Below are 23,176 nucleotides of genomic sequence, written 5' to 3'. Positions count from 1 at the left end.
CCGACGTACCTCTGGCGACCACCAGGGGGCACTACACCGCCACGAAACAAGAGCCCGGGCCCCCACAGATCAACTCCTTTGTCTGCCATATACATTAAGGAACCATCCAAGATCCAAGATAAGAAAAGAAAAAAACCCCATGTATGATTATTTCAACCACCCGCGTACGCACACACACACACACACACACACACACACACACACACTGGTCGCCCCTCCCTCAACGACGGCGACAATTGCTGCGGAATCCTTGAGAGATTTTAATTTCCTTTGACTCTGGAGATTCATGCATGTCAGAGGCAGCAGCAGAAATGTAAATGTAATCGCTCTGTTGCTCCATTGAAATGAAGATGCTGCCGAAAAAATAAAGCGCGGCCTGTTTTTTTCTCGTTGTCTCGTACTGGTGGTGGTGGTGGTGGTGGTGGTGGTGGTCCACCTTCCCTCAGATATGAAAAAAAAAGGGGGGGGGGGGCCGGAGGAATCAAATGAGGACAGAATGAACTCAAACAGAGTCATTATCACACACAAACCGGGTCTATCGATTGCAATCCTCTAAGTTCTTTTTTTTTTTCTTATCCCCCAATAGATTTTCCTGCTTGCATCATAGTCTGGGGGGGGGGGTGTTCGTCATTTTAATGGACCTATTGTAAAGGGGTTAAAAAAGAACATGGAAGCTGGTTTGATGCCCGTGTTGCATTCCTTGTCTTTTGAAAAAGGAAAGGCACAATACCGGTTGATCTCTCTCCCCCTGTATTTATCTGTGTGTGTGTGTGTGTGTGTGTGTGTGTGTGATAGAGAGAGAGAGAGAGAGACCTGGACACCTACAGGGCATCTAATGGTATCTGACCATTATCTGCAGCCCCCCCCCCCCCCCCACCCCTCTCCTTTCTCGGTGCTAAAATAATTTCAAGCCTCGCTAATTGAAAATGTCAGCTCGGAAAAAAGTCAAAAGGCCTGTTGCGGCGAGTTAAGAGACCAGTTGGCATTAAGAAGACCTCAAATCAGCCCCGAGGAAATTGGTGTAATTTTTTCTTCTCTCCTTTCATACTTCCACAGTCGTTGTGTGTCCCCCCCCCCCCCCCCCCCCCCCCCCCTCTCTCCTGCTCCATCTTTCTGCCTGTTTGTTTCAGGGAGATTCTGCAGAGCGTCCCTCCCTCCCGGCTTCACTGGCTCGGTTTGCCGATTCCGGTTTTTCCTTTTTCTTTCTTTTCTTTTCTTTCTTTAAACGGGATCTGCTCGGGTCGTGGTGTAGTCCCGACTGGGATGTGACGAACCCGTCTCCGACAGGAGCTTGTGGAACCGTTGCTGTGTGTGTTTTTTCCCCTTTTCCACATGGGATAAGAGCAGGGTTTTAGTCCCACAGTAGAGAGCTGCGGGGGGATTGGTAGCGGTGTCGTCTCGTGAAGGTCTGAGCGCTGTTTTTCGGAGGATTCTTTTTAACACTTCCGTAAACATCACAGTGACAAAAAAAAGAAGAAAAAAAAGAGAGTTAATTCTACTCTGTGGCTTTGGTTTCACATGAATCATTTTGAGATTGTAAAGTTTTTTTTTGGTTTTTTTTGGAGGTCTATATTTTTGCTGTGACCAGTTTTTAGTTTTCTATTTGTGGAAGAGGGCAAATTTTTATGACTCATAAAACCCTTGTCTCCTTTCTATTTCTGCAGAGCAGGAAATAAAACGTTGCCACACTTGAACCCATCTTCTACACACACACACACACACACACACACACACACACACACACACACACACACACACACTCAGAGCATGTTGATCACAGTCAATGACGGAGTGTGTGTGTTCATGTGTGTGTGTGTTGTCGATGCATATGATTTCCAGTCTTCACACACACACACACACACACACACACACACACACACACACACACACACACACACACACACACACACACACAGACACACGGTCTATCCCCCCCAAAAAAAGAAATGTGTGTTGCGAAGGTGTTCAGCCATGAGGTATTTCAATGAATTCACCATTGCTAGGAGCCAGTGTGTGTGTGTGTGTGTGTGTGTGTGTGTGAAGCTCAAATCTAATTATTCTATGTCTTTCCTCATAGCAGGTACTCAGTCTGTTAGAGAGACCGCTGGTGGCTGTAGGTTTTTATTGCTGCTCTGCCTCTCTCTCTCTCCATCTCTCTCTTTTTCTTTACATCTCTCTTTATTTTCTCCTATCTGCTCTCCCTCCCTCCCTCCCTCCCTCTCTCTCTCTCTCTCTCCTCCTCCTCCTGTGCACCCCGCCTCATCCCACCTTTCTCTCTCTCCTCCTCCTTCGTCCATCCTCCCACCCCCATCCATCTCTACCTCCGTATCCCTCTCTCTCCTCTCTATCACTCTCTCGCAGATGCCACATCACACCACACGCTTCTCCTGCTCTCTCCCTCTCATTCCCTCTCACTCTCTCCCTCTCTCTCCCTCTCTTTCTCATCCCGTTCGCCCAGCCGGCTCGTCACCGGCTGTCAGTTCTTTTGCCGCGGCAGAGCAACAACTGGCTTCTTTCGCCGCTCGGAGCGGAGAGGGGAAGGCTAAAGCAGCAGGAGGAGTGAAAAAAAAAAAAAAAAAAAGAAAAAGTGGAGGAGGACCGAGGAGGAGAGAGGAAAAAAAAAGAAAGGAGGAGGAGATCTTTTGTTAAGCATCCTTCCCTCCCCTCGTCCCTCTCCGGCAGCCGCCGCAGCATCAGCACCGCTGCCTCCTCCACCGCCGCTGCCGCTCCCGCTGCTGGATCCTCCATCTCCTGCCAGGGACCTGCCTCCTCCTTCTCCTCGGGGAGCTCTTCCTGGAACTGGGAGGGGGAGGGAGAGCACCACCTCCCAGCTTGCCGCGGACCGTCGGCAAGGCACCAGGAGAAGGAAAAAGGAAGGAAGGAAGGAAGGAAGGAAGGGGAGGGAATTTTAGAAGAGGTGCGTAGGGAGAGCAGAGGAGAGGCAACACCCTGGGTTACGGGAGAGCAGAGCGGAGGAGAGGAAAAGCGGGTAAGAGGCCACCACGGCTCAGAGTGGACCTGTTGTTGCAGTCTCACCCTTTATTTTTCATTCTTCCTCCTGTATTTTTTCATCCCTTCTTTCTCCGACTGGAGGAAAATTTGATTATGCTAGTCTCACTTTATTTCCCCCTCCCTCCCTGAACCTGCAGTATTCGTCTTCTTCTCTTTTGGTTGTGCGAGTGTGTTTAATCCCTTTTTTCCTCCCCATATATATATATATATATATATATATATTTACATGTATTCATATCCCGTCCCCTGTTATCAAGTTCACGAGACTTGTTGGCAGTGAAATCAGAGGGATGGAGAGGCGGGTGTTTGTGTGCGATATTGGAATTGGAAATTGTCACGTAAGTTGAGCGGGGCAGAGGAATTGGAATTATTCAGCGAGATGAGAAAAAAAATTAAAGATGGAAAGGAAAAGAAAAAAAAAGAAAAAAAAAAGGGGGGAATATTACACCTGAAAGGGCGTCTCACTCCCATCCCATCATCATCATCTTCGCTGCCCGCTTTTCCCCTCTGACAACCTGTGGTACTTTGTACTGTGTGTGTGTGTGTGTGTGTGTGTGTGCAAGTTTGAACGAAAGCAAAGGAAAAGAAAAGATTCCTGGTGTTTGATTTTTGCTTTAGCCGCTGCTCTCAGAGTAATCTGATGAGTCTCCGGGGTGCTTCCACTGAACAATCAATGATAGGGCTAGCTGACCCGTGTGTGTGTGCGTGTGTTTGTGTGTGTGTGTCTGTGTGTGTGTGTGTGTGTGTGTGTGTGTGATGTCTAGCTGAAGCCCTCAGGTTCTCTTTTCTCTACAGATGGCCTGGGTTGGGCCGGGGCTGGCCATGGATCTGTGTGTGTGTGTGTGTGTGTGTGTGTGTGTGTGCGTGCGTGCGTGCGTGTGTGCGTGTGTGTGTGTGTGTGTGTGTGTGTGTGTGTGTGTGTGTGTGCGCGTCAGTGAGTGTGTGTTTTGCTGCGGGTGGTAAATCCCAGTTCTTTGCAGCTTGGGGGTGGTTGGGCAGGTGGATGGGGTGGGGGACTTCCTGGTTTTGGCTCCGTGTGTGTGTGTGTGTGTGTGTGTGTGTGTGTGTGTGTGTGTGTCCTGGGCCGAGTGGTCGATGTGAGGGGGGGAAATAGCGAAGAAGAAGCTGAAAGGAAAAGAAGAAAAAAAAAAAGGAGGAAAAAAACTTGTGGATTAGCATCTTTTTTTCTTTATTTCCTTCCAGCTTCATCAGCTTGTATTTGTTTTTTTTCATTCTTTCTCCATTCCGACCCCTCCTCCCTCCCCCCTCCCCCCCTCCCCCCTGTCCACACCTCCTCCCTGCTCAGGGCTGTTGATTCCATGAATTTGTTCATCTTTATTCTGATAAATGCAAATCTGTTTTTTTCCGTCCTCATTTGTTTGCAGATCCTCTCAGTTTAATTGTGTTGAATTAAAAAAAAAAAAATTGTAATAAATGCATTTTCCCCCACCCCCTGTGAATTTATTCCGCTTTGAGATAACTGCAAACAAATGACACTGATGATATTGCTCAGTTTTGATGAACGTGTGCAATAAAATTCTAATCTGGACCAGTTCATCTAGCGTCGGCCCCCTCGGCATCGAGCGGGGACACACACGTCGACGAGACCCTCTCCCTTTAACCAACCCATCTGCGGGGGGAGTAATTGTAAATATTGATTAGAGGCGATAAATCAATGGAATGATTTTGGATCGGCTTAGCTGGAGCGTGCTCTTTGTATTCAGCCGGCTAGTTCAATTAGAATGAAATGGAATAAATTTGGTTGAACTTTCCATACATAATTCATGGGGCCTCGCTCCGGCATTTTTTTTTTTTTTTTTTTTAAACTCACCGCTTTAATTTGAAAATAAAGAAGAGCGGAGGGGCAAAGTCATTATAATGATTTTCTAAATTAACATTTAGGAATTAATTTGGAAGGGAGTTTTTTTTTTTTTTCTCCAAACATTTTCACAAAGGGAAATGAGCGTCGTGCGCGGGCTCTGACGTGTGGCCGCCATGAATTTTCAAGCAGCCTGAAGGGGGCAGGAGCGCCGGGCGCTCGTGGCGTTGGCGCCGTCGCCCCCCCCCCCCCCCCCCCCCAAAAAAAAGCAGCACTATTTTTTACATAATCGTACAAATTAGTTGGCTGCATGTGCTGCAGCGTCCCTCCTGTGCTATAATCCATGTGTTGATTTCTTTTCCATGTGTTGCCGGGCGGGGAGGGGCGGGCGGGCAGGCGGGCGGGCGGGCGGGCGGGCAGGCGGCGGTGGTGGTAATGGAGTGTGCAGGGCTACTGTGGCAGCTCCTGGCTTGACCTCCCTAACCCCTGCGTCTCCCCTGTGTCTGGCCCTTCCACCCCTCCCCTCCAACCCCCCCCCCCCCCCCCCCCCCCCCCCCCCCCAACCCCATTTTCTAATTACACACACATAGGGCCGAGCGGGAGCGCCGGCATGGAACTGCCTGTCACCGGTGGATGAGGACTTCCAGGAGACATGGTGGCGGTGCTGCCAGGCCCTGGCAGAGGTAAGAGGCTTGTTGTGGGGGTCTGGGCTGCACCACGTCAACCCCCCCCCCCCCAATCCCCCACCCTCACTCTCCCCTGCCATTACAAGAGTTTCTGAAACAAAAAAAACCCAAGAGAGAGTGAATCACTCACTAACCTCAGCTTTTACACAACCTTCATTTCTTTTTCCTGTTTCTCTTCTTCTTCTTCTCTCTCTCTCTCTCCCTCCTCTCCACACCCGCTGCTGCTGGCTCGGATTGAAAACTCCACCGTTGTCAATTCTTTCTCCTTCGCAGAGGAGCCATTGATGGAGCCTTGCCTCGCGCTGCTGCAGCAAGGCCTCTCGGATCAATGCGACTGGCCCACTCTCTCTCTCTCTGTGCATGTGTCTGTTTGCCAGTGGAGGCTGATGGGAGGCCGCTCGTGATGGCGGCGGTGGTGGTGGCGGTGATGATGATGATGATGATGCGATGGCAGTGGCGCTGCTCACGCGGTTTCTGGCTTAGCCCCCACCCCACCCCCCCTCCATGCTTCCTGAAAGACTCTCTTCGGTGACGGGTATTCTTGGGTGGATAATACGGATCACGTTGTTATTGCTTAAGAATACGCGTAGTCGAGGAGAGTCCTCTCTTCGCCCGCCCCCGACTCCCCGACACTCCACCCACCCACCTCACCTCACCCCGAACCACCCACCCACCCACCCACCCCGGGAGGACTGTCAGGTTGGACGAAGCCACACCTCCACTTTCCACCCTTCCAAAAAAGAGAAACTCGCCTTATCTTCATTTTTCTCAATCTGTACTGAATTGCGATGTGTTGTTTTTTGTTTTTTTTTTGTTCTTTCGTTGTCTGCCCACTTCCTGACTGTTGGGGCCAAGGTTTGAGGTGAAACGTCGTGGCGTCTGTCCCACCTGGCGTCTGTCAGTCCGTCTCTCTGTCTCCATGGCGTTGGACGGCATAGTGTGTGTGTGTCTTTGTTTCGTTTCTGTGTGTGTGTGTCTGTGTTGGACATGTTGCTTTCGAGATTGTCTTGGTCTCACTGAGCAAAAACTGGCTCACCGTCTCGTCCGACAGCCACTTCTGATTGCGCAACCCCATGTGCATGAACAGCGTCTGCTCTCGGCCTCCACGCGAACACTCACATGGATATTTACATGAAGAGGGCTCAGGGCTCGGACGTGTATTAGGGTCAACACTGGCTTAAACCCATTCATAAGCCGTGGTCCTGAATATGTGCTGGGAGTTGTATTCTCAGAAAACCAACAACAGTTGCGGACCGATCAACACCCCACTAGCAGGAGGACTTGAAGCCACGTGGCTGCGGTTTAATTACATCCTCTGAAATGACTAATAGGACCGAATGAACCTTCCATTGGGGGCCCCAGGCTGATGATGAGAAAGTGGGGGCCCCAAGTTAAAACATCCCTCCAGCCTCTGTAAGATGTGCAATGCCAACTGGCCCCAGCTTTCATAACACGAAGCATGTAAATGTAAAAGAAAAAAATAAATACTGGCCTCAGTATAAGATCAGGAAGCAGAGCGCCGCCCGCCTTCGGGGATTTAATGTAGAAAACAAACAAACGGACAAATAGAAAGTGACAAACAGTTAATAAACCTAGAGTTTTGGGATGTGGGAAGATGTGGACAGTTTTGTTTTTTGCACCAGGGCTGTCGAAATGCGGATGTGGACGACTTTTGGATTATATGCTGTAAAGAAGAGAGAAGATCATTTAGACTCTTGTATGAATCAGTTCATTTTTTACTCTACAGTGTAAAAAAAAATACAGTGTTTAAAATTTCAATTTCCAGTCTAAACCCCCCAAACTACTGTAAACTGGGGATTTACAATAAATCCTTTTTAGTATCCAATAATCGGATTATTTCCAATTATTCCCTCCATTAGTAAAGTAGTCGATTACTTTGTGAAGATGACGAGTTCCACAGTTGCCTTTTACACGTCTTGTTTGCACATTTGAGTTTAGTTTACGATCATATCAAAGAGAGAGCAGCCACAGAAATCTTGACAACCAATGTGAACGTTAGTGACTATTGCTGCAGATTAATATTCTCAAATTGGCCGTGGCTGTCATCGAAGAGAGGTTCTCGAAAAAAAACAGGAACCGTTTGACCCTCGGGGTCCAACTTGGGGCCTGTGCACAGAAATCGGGGGCCAACGTTTAAAAACATCAGGGAAGAAAATTCCAGTTTTTCGATTTTTGCTCCGTTTTATGACAAAAAAAAAGAAGAAGAAATATGAGCTGCGTTCGAAAACGTATATTAGTTTTCCCTTTTGGCAGAAGGAGCAGAGCCCGTAACACTCGGTGAGGTATCAGCAGACGGTATTGTGCTGTATCTCCTCCTGGCCCCGAGGGCTATAGAGTGGAACCTCCGCTTGTTCAAGTCTATGCGGCGGCTTTTTTATTACGGGGCTGAGCCTCCTCTTATGCGTCTGCCCCCCCCCCCCCCCCTCCTCCTCCTCCTCCCGACTCACCCTTTTTTTATGCAAATGGCTGCTCAAATGACACCTATCGCAGTGAGCTTTACGCCACATGTCATACTGCTTCTGCCGCCGAGCCTCACACACACACACACACACACACACACACACACACACACACACACTGAGAAAACAAAATGTCCACCACGAGCGGCCGACAGCTCAATTTATGCACTGAGTAAAGAGGCGTCTAGATAAACAATTACTCCTGGCTCAAATGGTCTATAACCAGATTTTTGTGTGAGTGTGTGTGTGTGTGTGTGTGTGGGTGTGTGTGTGTGTGTGTGTGTGTGTCTGTTGCCGGCCAGGGCAATGCTCCATGAATATGGATTTCCTCTCCATGTCTGATGGCACATTCTGAACCCTAACACCCATGTAAAATCCATTTAAAGACCTAATAGGATCAACTTGACTCTTACAGCCATGTCCTCACACATGTCACTTCCCATGATCATACGCTGGAGATTTCCTCATGCCGCCTGGCGAGTGTAAATCATTTATAATTTTTTGTATTTCTTTTTAAACACTCCCCCCCCCCCCCCCCCCCCCCCCCCCCTCCCGTAGCCGCTATGGAATATCCAATGAGCCAATTTTCCACGCCTGGGCTACTGACGCGGACGCGGCTATTGCCAGGCAGCAGTTCATTTTTCTTTATTTTCTTCTCTCTCTTTTTTTTTTTAAGTTTTAAAGCCACAGAGTCGGCGAGGGACATGATTTTTCTTCTTTTTTTTTAATTAAACAAATCATCCCAGTCAGTCATTAGACATTTGAGATTATTTGAAAAATACAATTATGCGTTTAACACTCTCAGGATTAGCCGATAATTACTGTTCCCCCTTTTTTTTCTCGTGGAAACAAACAGAGCGACGTGCTGCAGCGCGTGTAGGCGGAATGTGAAATAGAGGCAGATTCGGTGGAATCGAAAATGAATAAAACACACACACACACACGGACACACACACACACACACACCCACGCACACCCCTTGCATTTGTGTGTTGATTGTTAAGAGACTGGTTGAGACTTACGTCCCGTGTGTCCGTGTCCGTGTGTGTGTGTGTGTGTGTGTCCATGTGTGTGTGTGTGTGTGTGTGTGTGTGTGTGTGTGTGTGTGTGTGTCGCCGACTTGTGTTACTGCAGCAGGCCCCACGCTGACGTCACAGCCACCACGTGGTCCATCTTTTGCTTCATGTGAACACGTTATACTCACCTCCACTGAAGCCTTCGGCTATTTATCATCGCTCAAAATCCCAAAATCTCAAAATCCCAAATTAGAACACGCTGATAATCAAATTAGCTTGATTCTGGTACAAGACTGGTGAAGTCACTTGTACGCAGACATTTTGAGGAAAAAGGCTTGTCAGTGACGGCGACGTGGTGTGAAGTGCTGTCTCGGTGTCAGTCTGTGTGTGTTTTGGAATCTCTCGTCTCTTGTTTCCTGTTATGAAAAAGCGTATTGTCGACACATGAAATCAAATGTGGCGGAACGTTTCTCCTCCGACGATTTAATCAAAAATTCAAGCATTCGCGTGGCCTCTCGCTGACCGCGGTGGGCCGACGGCTGCCGATGTCGGTGGTGGGAAGTGTGAGAACTGCTGGTTGTCTAATGTGAAAATGCCGTCTCTCCACATGTCTCTCTCTGCACTGGAAGATTTTTTTTTTTGCTGTGCACTAATATCTGTACTAATGGCAAACTGCTGCTGCTGCTGCTGATGATGATGATGATGAAGATGATGATGATTGTTTTAGAGCTAACCAGGGATGTAACTTCTGCATGCGTCTCAGCGAAGAACGTGGATGTCACCCCCCCCCCCCCCCTGTAATTGTGTCCTATTCCTGTCAATGAATGTGGCTGTAAATATAAAAATAAATTCCCTCTTTTGAAAATCGAAAAAATGTGAAGTGAAGCTTTAATTAACGCGATGCGGGATGCACGTGAAAAGAGACGGTTTCCGTTGCGGCACTCGAGGGGGCCTGTGTGCATGATAGCTGTTCGTAAATTTAAAGGAGAAAAACCCTGAGATGAGATTCTAAGTTTATATGCTCGAGGAATTCCAAGATTCCGCGGAGGATTAAAGGGGATTTTTCGAGGGGGTTTTTGTTTTCGTTGGGGCACAAAATGCAGAATCCTGCCGGTGGATGTACGAGGTTCGGACCCGGGACACGTCCGGTCCTCGGGCCAGAGGGTCGGCGGCCCAAACATTTTTCCGTCTCCTGGATCTGACGTCGGTTCCTCTGGAGCCGCGGCCGAGTTATGCGACTTTCAAATAGTGACATGTGACGTAAGGTCGGTGCAAGTTTGGTCGGATCAAAAATTCCCGAGGAAGATTCTTGTGAAACTAAATTATAACCGTTGACCCTCCAAGCTGCCCACCACCCCAGCACCAGCTGAGGGGTCTGAGGGTCTCAGCACACACGTGTTTTTTTCCCTGCTCGGATCGTTCCATCCACACACTGCAGTATATTTTCATACAGTCACACAGTCATTTTTTGGGAGAGTTCCAAACCGGTGCAACCGCTTAGCGAGAGCACTTGTGGCCAAGCGAGCAATATTTACCTACCCGATGATTTAAGATAAGGACAAATCTATCGCCTTTGAAATATTCCCAAACAATATTTTCATGATATAAATATAACTCCTGGTTTTCCATGGCGACAAGTTGGGGACCGGAGTATTTTCATAAGGGATCCTTTGATGGCGAAAGCCACTTGACGAAGCTAAACGCCCCCGCCGGATAACGGATCTGGTGTCGGTGGCTATTTACATCCTCTTATCACCGTGCGGCAGATTACCATACTACATCCTATTTAATTTAGCCCGCAAACACCCCGTGGCGTCTAAGCACCTTTTTGTATCTCGTGTAATCCTGTTATAACCGCAGTAATTAGAATCCTAAAACCGACCCTGCTGGACGGAAAACACACGCACACACACACACGCACACACACACACACACACACACACACACACGCATGCACGCACACACACACGCGCACACACACACACACACGCACACACACACACACACACGCACACACACACACACACACACACACACACACGCATGCACGCACACACACACGCGCACACACACACACACACACGCACACACACACACACACACACACACACAAAGCACAATCCACCGCTTTTCACACGAAACCAGTGTCACCACCGATGCAAATGCAGTTAACAACTTCTTCTCTTTTGGTTTTCAATTTTGCATATCGGCTCAAATCCCACGTTTACCCGAGAGCAAAAACGAAAAAAAAGAGAAATCCAGTTGAGGATCCATCGGGCCAAAGCAAACATTGTGAATTTCATGCAGTGTGCGTCTACTGTCGCCGAATGGGAGAGGTCCCGGCCCCGACGAGGAATCTCTCGGCTACAGCTGGGGGGTTTTTCTTCTTTTTTTTTTCCCGGGGGCCGCTCATTACTTATTAAGCACAACTATTGAGGAGAACTGACGGTTGATGACGGGCAGGACGCAGGACGTCGGGCTCGTTTGGCCGGAACGCCGCGGGAAAGGGTTCCGCTTTTGTGCCGATTAATTATGCATCATCTTTACTGTGCTCTCTCGACCCGCAGACTCGAGAGCATGTGTGCAGAGAAGCGAGCCTGAGTGGGTACAAAGAGAGAAGAAAGAAGAAAATCATGGCGGTTTGACAACTACAAGGAAGTATATGCAGCATGCAGCATTTTGATATGAGAGGTGCAAAGACGACTATCAAACTGCTCAAGTACATTTAGATTGTGAACAAAAGCGCCGTGTTTGACAATGTCAATTGAACCCCGCACGACCAACTACTACGTTTATTCTTACTTGATTGCGTAATGTTCTTTTTATCCCCTCACTTCTCAAAAAAACTGCTGAGTTCACGGGGTTTCGATTCATAGGATGTGGCAGAGCGACCATCCCGCTCACCACAGCACTTGACGTGGATTAATCCGCTGGTGAAAATAGTCCCCATCTATAGGCCGCACTAGTTTAACCTGTGTGAAACTACAATACCTACATCTGCTTTTTAAATTTGTTTTATTTTAGCTTGGGTTGGGCACTGCGGTGTCCTCCAGAAGTGATGTTTATGCGATATTAATTTGCAACAGCAGATATGTTTTGAGGTGATGTTTCAAAGACATTTTTTTGATAAATGAATGTATCAGCGAGACCGTCACTCTCAGTGAATTGCACGTTTTTGTTTTTTTTTCAAATGCAACTCAAAGCACTCAGTTAAATATTCAAAATCAACAATAGCAAAACTCCCAATCAAATAATAATAATATTATTATATCCGGAAAAATTGGGCCGAGACATTTTCCGCAGGACTTTTTCAAAAAACTGCTGTAATCTCACAAGGGCTCACTGGGACAGTTTCCAGAAATGGGGGGGGGGGGGGGGGGGGGGGGGCAACATTAGCTTTTTTCGCTACAGCACCCTCCGGAAAAAAAAAAAAAAAAAAACCTCAAGAAAAAGTCACAAAGCAGCTTAAATGATTTGCAGATTCACCTCGTCACTTTAACTCCGCGCGTCGGGACTGGACGGGGCCCATTGGGATATCAGTGACATGATCCAGACAGAATGTCCTTTGATTGTCAGAAAGTATTGGGACAACTGTCGTCTATTTTCTCTTCAATATATATATATATATATAGAAATTACGTCCAAGTTGTCTTCAACTTTCAAGCCCTATAGTTCTTGTCTTTTCTTTTCTTAAAAAAACCCAGTGGGGTTCTATTTGACCGACGCAACGGCGCAAATCTTTACATTTTCTTTCAAAAACGCGCAGATTTTTCTTTCTCCTGTTTTGCATCGTTGGTCACGCCGCTCACGGGGGCTAAGAGTCATTTTCCCCGGTGCTGTGAAGGAAGGCCGGCAGGACGCCCGGTGATGAGCAGGCCCGGCACAGTCAGTCAGCAGCAGGACTGGAACTCCGAGGGGGGACACAGGAAGCTTAAAGCCCCCAACTGAACGGTGATATCAGTTCTGGCTCTCTTCCTCTTCCTCCTCCTCCTCCTCCTCCTCCTCCCTCCCACCAACCAGCAGCATAATGTGGTTTCCGCCAACAAGCCCCGTCTGCAGTATTAATCAATTGGAAATGTGCTGCATTTCCTCCCGTCCGGAGACAAAAGCGCGCGGACAATTCCCTCCGTTTCGCTTGTTACCCCCTCCCCTTCCCCGCCGCCCCTTTCTACCTCTGGCGCAGTATTGACTCTAATGAAGGAGTCGCCGGAGCTCATGCACACACAAAATACCTCGCAATTAATAACTATACATCTCTCTCTCTCTCTCTCTCCCGCATCCGTACAAGGAGGCCCTCCCCAGCTCCCCTAATGCGTCTGTAATGCATCTCCTTCACTCTCTTTTCCCATTTGTTTTTTTAGGAGTCCAAATAGGGGATGAGGGCTACACTAACAATATTGCACCCTTAATAACAGCAGGGTAAGTAGCTCCGCCACCATGCTATGTGCCGGCACTCATTTAAACAAGGGGCCCGCGATGAAACGTATCCACATCAGTGGCTCCAAGACAGGGAGCTAAGCAATCTATTTAAAAAGCAATCTATTTCTCGCCCGTCGCGGAGATTGCACAGATTGAATGGGGGAGTCCGATTCTCGGCGGACGGCCCTCTCGATCCCACCCTCCGCTCCTCTTTTATCTCACAGCTCCTCTCCAAAACTCCTCTGCTCTGATGAGCTGCTTACGCGCGCACGCACACGCACGCACGCACGCACGCACGCACGCACGCACGCAAACACACACACGCACGCAAACACGCACACGCACGCACAAAAGGAACATGAATAGCCTTTCGCTCCTTGTAATGCGTCCAATTAAAACAAATAAGCCCAAAAATGATGTGAACACACGCAGCTCTCCCCCGCTCATGTTTCATTCAACGCTGTCAAATATTCCATCAACACAATACAACGGTTGGGTTATAAAATTCAGCTTGTGGAAATTAAATGTGACCAAAAATCCATATTCTAACTACCTTGTTTGTCCAAAGGTCGTATTTATTGTTGTTTATTGTTGTTTTTTCCTGGTAATCCATCTTTTGTTCATGATCAACCCCATTGCTAAGATATGGGTAGGTGGAATCCATTTGGCCGGACATGTAACCAAATAGAATGCAACCATTAATCCACTTAGAAATCTTTTTTTTTTTTTTTTTAAACGGTGCTCCTGACTCCGGATGCTAGCCTCATAATTATCAGACACATCAGACGTCCTCCTCAGAATCAACAGATAATCCTCTGGTTTTGTCTGTACATCCCGTCAGCAGCTTAATGCATCTTGATTTATTTTGTCATAAAGGCATAAGGGTGCCATTAAAAGCACAGTGGTATAGATGGTTTTATGTTCATGGGATTACGTTTTTTATTTATTATATCACCACTTTTCACCACATTTCTTCTGACGCAGGTTTTATTTTTGTACCTCGTCCTGGTGCCTTGAAAACACTTCTGTAGTATAGCTAGAAACTAAAATGATGACCTGACGCTATGAACCATTGTAAAGGTGCGTGTAAAAAAGTAAAGAGAAAAAAAGAAATTCGTCAGAATTAAGCCAAAACTATTGTTCAGACTTCCAGGAAAAATTGATGGAACGGTTGGGACATGAGCCAAGAAAGGACCCAAATTTCAATTCCGGACAATGGGGCAAAATGTTTCATCACTTTCTCTAATATTGCGAGATGAGAAATTTACATTTTCCCCAAATTCCCAGAGAATAGTAATAATAATGGATATTGAAGAAAACAATCGGGCATATTTCATGGGACTGATATCCAGGAGTGTATTCAATTTGGTATGTCAATTTTGGTAATTGAATTCAAGGAGACATTTAAGCAAGAAGTATGCACTTCTTCAATTTTTTCAAATTAAACAGTAGTGCCCATTTAACTTTTGTGACGCATCTTTGTCTAAAAGCTTTCTCACTTCATCATTTGGTGACACACTAAGTTAATACATAAAAAAAAGGTTTTAAGCAAATATCCAAACAAAAGCTTCATCTCAGACAACTAGGTGTGTGTGTGTGTGTGTGTGTGTGTGTGTGTGTTGAATCGTTTTGTGAGTCAGGAAAAAACTCCGAGTAACAAAACTGTACATAAGCTTGAGGGAATGTTGTATCAATGCTGAGAAAAAAAAAGTATTAAATATGGTTCTGCAGAGACAAAAATGATGTTCATCTTATTCTATTAAATACTGAGTTAGGAAGTTAAACATATGTAATTTAATGTGTACATTTTTCAATAATTTGAAGCCATAGATGTGGTGTATGTGACTTCTGTGTGCCATGTACTTCAAGCAATATGGAATTTTGAACAATGCATATCCACGTGTGCATTTATGTGTTGATTCTGTGCTACTGGACCCCAGTTGGTCTGTTTCCCAGCTCGGTCACTCAGGTCCACTGGCTTTTTGGGTTTAACTGACAGAACCGCTGATGGATGTCAAGTGTAGCCAAAGCGTTGTCTGGGCCCATCCTCAGGCACAAAGGGCGAGGACCTCCGACGTCCAGCGGGAACTCAAAGTAGCAGTTGGACTAGTTCGGCGGGATCTCTACGAGGAGGCATTCCCGGAACACCCGGCTGGGAGGAGACCCCCGGGGGCAGACCGGAGGGATTACATCGTCCATCTGGTCTGGAAATGACCTCAGTGTCCTCCAGGAAGAACTGAAAGAGCCTTTCCCTGAAGACTGTCCCTGGATGGCCGCTTGCTAACCAAGACCTGGAGATGTAGGTGTAGTGGATGGATGGAACGTCTAGGACTCACCAAAAAGAAAGAACGCAACAAAATGGAGTGAGCCTCTTTTTGTTTACTTGTCTGGCGGGTGTTTTGTTTTTGTCCGCGGAGGAGATCCGGGCGGGACCGGGGGCGGGGGCGGGTGGGGTAGGGGGGATCTCGGGGGACCCTCTCCTGAATATAGGATGATTCATTCAGAAAGCTGTTTCATTTAATATTTGATGCAAACACACTCATCACAGCATTCACAGGGCGAACGCACCTGCCGGCAGGGGTCATTACACAGTCCCGCGTCGGGGGGGGGGACAATGTACCGCGATGTCCGCCCGAGTATGTTCATCCCCCGATGTGATGTATCACTTAACGGCATCGGACGCTCACCCCCCGCCGTTTTTTGCAGAATAAATACCACGTTGCAGGCGCTTGACAGATACCGATGTGCTCTATGATGCTACGGAGCGCGCAGCCTTAATAAAACCTGCGAGGAGGTTTGGTGTGTGTGTGTGTGTGTGTGTGTGTGTGTGTGTGTGTGTTTGCCTTCCTAAGCACTGACATATATTTGCTATGTAACATTAATATGAAACAAGGGAGGCATCTGCACCCTAGAATCAGTGGATCTGCTGACACACACACACACACACACACACGCACACGCACGTCTTGTGACTGTGGACTTAGACAAGACTCAACTTGCTATGAGACGGGTCACGCCGAAGCTCTTCCACTTTCGCTCCAAACGTCTCGCATGCTCTTCGGGAGACAACCGATAGGATTCGCGCGATGTTCACATCCACCTGACGTATATGACAAAATATGCACGCAGTCATTTTTTGAAACAGATTTTCGATATTATTTAAGGTTTAAAAAAGGTAGAATCTAAATTTCTCTCTCTCTCTCTCTCTCTCTCTCTCTCTCTCTGTATCCATGTCTCTTTGTCTTTTCCACTCACTTGACAAGATCCCCGGTGAGTCACCATATCAAGTGGAGTTGGCCTGGCCTCATCTTTCCTTTCTCATGATTACACTCTGTCTGTGAGCACTGAGACAACCCCTCGGCCCCGGCTTCATCACCGCGTGTGTGCGCGCATGTACGCGTGTGTGCGTGTGTGTGTGTGTGTGTGTGTGCGCACGCCTGCGTGTTCTGACGGTAAATAGCTGTGACTTGCTCATTCAGCTGAACCCTGTGGTGTAAATACATGTATACTGTTTCAAAGTGAGACCCCTGGGTGACACACACACACACACACACACACACACACACATATATATATATATATATATATATATATATATGTTGCCTGCGATGTGTGGGCATCCATTTTGTGAATCCAAAGGTCCGGTGCGATGACGAGTGGGCAGAGGGAGTTTTTTTTGTGTTTTTTCCAGTATCGGGGGCCGCGGAGTGGAGGAGGAGCAGCTTAATCCCAGGCCGCTCGGCGATTCCGCCATCGCCGCGCACAGGCAACACTCGACTCTCCCTCACAGTTTGCGTCACACTTCCCTTCACAGCTGTCGCCGAATTTCACAGGTGTTTCACCGGCGTCCGCCCGGTGCGCGTCGAACAACAGGCTCCCCACTCGCTACGACAAGCTTCACACCTCATCTGCAACGCAGTCGATCATGCCGACTAAGAACATTAGGTTTCTGGCTGGAAAGATCTGTAGCGGTATGTGAAAACTCGAACACGAGCAACGAGAGAGTATTTGTCATTCTGAATTATTAAGTCTGGTCCGAACCAACATAACCGGTGTGGAAGGACCAACGGACCAACATTAAGTCCGATTGAAGGTGGCAATGGTCCGGGGCATCACATGGAGGAAGAGGAGACTGAATATTCAATCACAGTTTTTGCAGGATTACTTCACCTCGGTCTGTATAATGTTTGAACGACTTTGAAGTACAGTGTCGCGTGCGGTGCCCGGAGCTGGTGATGCCGGTTGAAAACCACAATGATCTTACGATAGCGACGGAATTGGCGATATCAACAATTAGTAAATAGTGGTTTCCATCAAAAGTACGGGATTTTAAACCGCACATCTTCAAAAGCCGTTGCCTGACACTGCGAGCCAGAGTATCGCTCAAGTTTTTCTTTGCTCTACTTCTTTATCTGGCCCTGTCCCTTCCCCTCTCTCTTGCAGGTTGCAGACAAACAGATGGGGTGGGTGTCGCGGGCCCCTTTTCACATTGACCCACAGTTAAGGAGAACACTTGACTGTTTGGAGAGCTGGCGGATATAAGAGCCTAACATATAGTCCTGCCAACTGCCGTGGAAAATACATCCTTCCCGCTGGGCTCATTAAAAGTTACTTGGTGACATTTTGCTTTGGTTACCTCAGATCTGCGGGGTTTTCTCCCCCCCCCCGCCCTGGTGTGTGAGGATTCTCACACATATGAGGATTCCTCAGCAAACGGAGATCCGAATCAGAGCGAGGGTTTAGGGCTGAGGACGGACCACGGGTTAAGATCAATGGTGGAGATGGAGGAGGCTGAAGAGCCGGGAGGGATGTCGTTGAAATACACCTGCATTCAGAACATGGAGTTTCACCAAGGGTCGCGACTGTTGGTTTGAACGGGGACAAACACATGCACTTGCAATGCACCTCAGTGCCCTCCAGCGCACACACACACACACACACACACACACTAATACGATGAGTGACAGTCCGACATTGCAGGAGATTTCGAGGACATTTCATCATGTTGCCGGGAGAACGCAAAGGCGTCGCTGTTGTAGTGGAATGTGCGCCTCTTGCGCCGTGTGTTTTCCAAAAGTCACGGTCGCCTCTAGGTGACATAACGTCGGCGGCGCCGCTCTCATGTGCCGTACGCGCGCTCGCGTTACCTCTTTTCGGTTCCGTGTCTTCACCGTGTCGCGGTTTCCTTTTTTGCCTTTGTTCTCCCGCGAATGCTAACGGACTCCCGGTATAACACATAAGGCTTGAGGTTTTATTTCCCAAGGACATTGATGCACAACTTTTCAGAGTAATTCAGAGCAAAGGCGTGAGTTGAGGGATAATTGGTAATTTTTCGATTTCAGAAAAAATGAAGTAAACATTGTCTGACAATTCCGGGCTTGAATCCAAACTCTGAAAGAATACAATCTTTAATCCTCCATGTAGATTCTTATTAAAGACATCTGCTGTCTGCATTTTGTACTTGACGTATTAAAACCCAATAAAATTCTCTTTCAGATTCACAATTTCTCTTCTTTTTTCTTGTCTGGCATATTAACTGTATGTTCAACTGTATGAACCATTGTGTCAAGTGTATGTTAGAAAAGGTCACCAGTATCTAAAATTGATATCCCACCATCACTCATTTGCTTTCTCCCTCGTCGTTAGGACTTTCCAATACCTATCAGGCATTCGAGAATGGCCGTTTTTCGGTCTTAATTTAAGGTACTAACCCATTTGGAAGGCACGAAGATGCCACGAAATGCTACTACCGCAGACTAGCGCCCAGGATCACTAACTTGTAACTGCATTTTACCCTTCTGATCTGAGAGGGGTCTAGGTGCAGATTGAGGGGCTGCAGGGTTCCGAGATGTTCAACGGAGCCAGATCAAGTTGTGATTCTAAAGTAATCACAGGGAGCTTAAATGGAATTCCGAGACAAATGGAGGGCCGGAGTAATTCGGCCAGGACTGGAGTAATATGTTTGTGGTTAGTGTTTGTGAGAAATCTTGCCGCTGCATCTCGCACCAGCTGCAAACGAGCGACCGCTCCATCATTGAGGCAAGTGAATAATTGCATTGGTGGAGGAGTTGAGGGTGTGGATAAATTGTTTAACTGTGGTTTTGGAGTCATAGGTTTGTCCCTGGCAATATTCCTAATTTGTACAAAGCAGCATTGAACGAGACTCTTAGTGTGCCGGTTGAAGTTGAGAGTACAGACAAAAAACAGCAACTCCCAGGTTTCTAGCTGAGTGGCTCATGTCGGTCGTAAGTGGTCCAAGGTGGGGAGGTGACATTGTTAGGAAGATAATCAGGACTATCCACCACAACTTGAGGACAGGCCTTAACGGCAGCAAAGGCAGCGATCTATGATCTGAACAAAGTGAGGACCAAGGACTGAGCCCTGTGGGACCCCACATGGTACGAGAGCTGTCAATAGTGAATACTGTGATTGAGGGATAAGATGAAAGCCGTTCATGAACAGGTCAACACAGGTCCCAGAGTCTGTCTAGGGGAAACACATCATCTAACTCAAGATTCGGAGCTTGACCTGCCTCATGTCGGAGGGACGACACGGCCGATAGCTTCATTCTGTCCTATGCGTTCCAGAGATGTACATCACTGCAGTAATAAAGCAGGTGACGGTTCATCGGAATCAAGTGGCTGCAAGGGAGTGGACAACAAATACGACTCTCCCTGCACTGTCTGGGGCACAGGATGAGACTTGGCTGCCTTTGATTCGACAGTGATGTTGTCAAAAAAGACCGAAAAAGGTCTTACTCTGAGCAGCAGTGGGTTTCTTTTCCTTTTTGGAACAACAGTTAGCGCTATATAAAGGATGGCTCTCATTTGGAGTATAGACGGTTATTAAATCATAGATTACGGAACACAATATGGGCCGCGTATTCGATATCTTCATCAAACAATTACCGCGCCTCCGTCAAATTGGTCGGCCAACTAATCTCGTTGGGCCATTTGCCTGAGGCCTAATTCCACGGAAGGTAATACAGTGGGCAACAAGACTATTTAGAGGCGTCGCCGTGGCGTCGTATCAGGACCCCGCTTTTGTGTTTGTGATCATTAAGACGTAATGTGGGAGTCGAGGAGATATTATATATAATGACGATCTATTCTTATCGTCTATTAGAGGACCCTGGGGACTTATACTCCTTGGCAGACATTAAAATGAGAGATAATGCAGGCCGTCCCTTCGTTCATCCATCCATTCATCCAGCCAGCCAGCAATTCTGAGATGAGGTTTTTGAAACACATTTAGAAAATGTGTTTTCTGAGTTTGTAGACTTTCTCACGTAGCATGGCAATTATCACACTAATAATAGTAAATGTGTATTGGTGGGAAATCTCAAAATGTCACTGACCCCCGAAGGGCAGTAATGGTTTATGTCATAAGCATCTGAAACCAAACACAACCTATAGCAACTCAGTTACAATATCCATACCATATACTGTACTGAACCAGTGTCATAGTGATACTATTTTTTCAGATTTGATTTAATAGTTTTAGTGGTAAAAGTGTCAAATTTAACATTTGATACTTTCACTTACAAAATGAGCTGCAGTGCATATTTTTTATGACACATCAGTTCCATCATTCGACTGATTTAACTGAAACACTGTTTTTCGTCTTTTTATTAATATTTCACTTTAATCCTCTCTCTTAGTCTTGAAATTGGTGATTCTTTGCACATTTAGAAACATTTTTGGAAATGGTTTTTTTCTTCACTGTTTTCGGGCTAACCCATTCTATAAATTATAGAGACTGTGTGTATTCCGTGTCCAAATCTTCAACATGCTGCATGAATTTCAAGCATGAAAACTGGATTTGTATTGTTTCATCCGTATTTTTCTCATACTTCCGCACAGCAATCATTGTGTGGCACTATAACTGATTCCTGTGATTTTGCATGAACAGCATGTACAAATCATGAAACATAGTGTACTGTACCATAACCAAACATTCCACACATTTATCCATTCAGACTTATGGATTTGAAGAAAGTTAAATTGTATTAACATGATACTTTGTGATTTATTTTGTTGCCCCCGGGAGTCCCCAGACTCCAGTTTGAGAAGCAGTCACAAGCAGCTACAGAGAGAGAGAGAGAGAGAGAGAGAGAGAGACCACCTCACACCAGACCGTGTGGCCTCCGCTGAATTTCCGCTATTCAGTCAAGGCAGAGCACACAAGTCGCCCGAGGAGAACAGAGGTGTTTCCTCCGCTTGCGGCTCTGCCATCTCACCGGGCTCAGTTCAAAGGTACCCCCCCCGCCCCCACCACCCCCCTGAGCTCCGGCTCCGTTGTTTTCCAGAAGCCCAAACACCCTAACAAGCCTTGACACGGCGCAGGCTGCCAGCCGCTGCTGCCGCGACAAATAGCACCACAAGAAAAAGGAAAAAACCAGCGAGCTCAGACCGGTGTGTAATGACGAGGGGCGGGGGGGGAGAAGAAAAGTCTTTGTGTGTGTGTCAGCATCTCCGGGAAATCGGTTTTCTAATCTGTCTGGTGTAAGGACTACTATCCTACACCCACTGTAGGACACACACACACACACACACACACTGTTCAACGGCATCTACACAAACACACAACGGTACACGTGGCCTCAGGTTGATGCTGATTTCTGCTCTTGGCCCTGTGATAGACCCATTCATCACGGCAGTGGTTGTGCGGCAAAGTGCACAGTGTGCTCGCCATCTAAACATGACACTTTACCCGAACTGCAGCGGCGGCGGCCGCTTGACACTGCCATATTCAGTTTGTATTTACATATCAACCGCACGCATACATCTGGTCAGCAAAGAGGTGAACAGTGGACACCGCGCGTAAGTGATGCACGAATCACGATGCTCGATATGAGCGGAGGATTTATAATAACCACACTTCTCATGCAGATTACCATTAATTGACCTTTGTTTATTCATCACAAGATAACCATTGAGTGTCGTCATACATTTGTCGCCTCGCAGGTATCGAAGCGCACACAGCCGAAAGCTATAGGCTAATAAGGACGAGAGAGGAATGTGAGTGGGGGGAAACTTCGCGGAGCGACGGAGCAGCGGTGCGAACGTCAAACCTTTCATTAGTGTCTTCATTTGGGAGCCGGCGACGACAGTGGCGCGACCTTTGCTGAACACCGGACACTTAAGACAGGGGGATGGTGGGCTCAGCGCTACGCCGCCGCTGTTGGAAATATCTTCTTTTTTTTTTCCCTGCGCAATCTCATAATAATAGCCATCTTCGGTGCAATTAAATCCGTCCATTTTTTTTCCCGCCCCCTTATGGCCTTCACCTCCCGTCACCTACATGCCTCGGTTTTGATATCGACCAGGGATAGGTGAGGGGACGGGAGAGAGGAAGGAAGAAAGGACGCGGGGGGGAAGAGGGGCGAGAAAGAGAGAGAGGTCAAGAGAGGCAGAGAGGGAGAGACAGGGAGGATGAGGCAGGCCTTTTGTGTGTGTGTGTGTGTGTGTGTGTGTGTGTGTGTGTGTGTGTGCGCAGATTAATTAGAATCCTTCTGGACTGCCATTAGAGCTCATTAAAAGGAGCCACAGCCATACAGGCATCAAACAAAGAGCTGGGACTGAACCTCCAATCCAACCCCCACCACTGTCTGCTCCACTCAGGACTGTGTGTGTGTGTGTGTGTGTGTGTGTGTGTGTGTATACATCTGCATGTGCATACTGCTATGGAAGTGTTTGTGCAGAGTGCATATATATATATAAACATTCATGTGTAAGTTGCATG

The 23,176-nt window shown here is 47.3% G+C and overlaps 1 long non-coding RNA gene across 1 annotated transcript; it reads left to right on the top strand.

Annotated features, from left to right (window-relative positions):
- The first annotated feature begins 2,353 nt into the window (after positions 1–2,353).
- LOC118291494 lies at positions 2,354–8,113 on the top strand. Its single transcript, XR_004786677.2, has 3 exons — positions 2,354–2,989; positions 5,422–5,514; positions 5,791–8,113. It is a non-coding gene; the product is annotated as an uncharacterized LOC118291494 (long non-coding RNA).
- Positions 8,114–23,176: the final 15,063 nt, after the last annotated feature.

This window comes from Scophthalmus maximus, chromosome 21 (genome assembly GCF_022379125.1).
Source record: "Scophthalmus maximus strain ysfricsl-2021 chromosome 21, ASM2237912v1, whole genome shotgun sequence".
In the NCBI taxonomy this organism is placed as follows: Eukaryota; Metazoa; Chordata; class Actinopteri; order Pleuronectiformes; family Scophthalmidae; genus Scophthalmus; species Scophthalmus maximus.
This window is presented reverse-complemented; position numbering and strand designations above follow the sequence as displayed.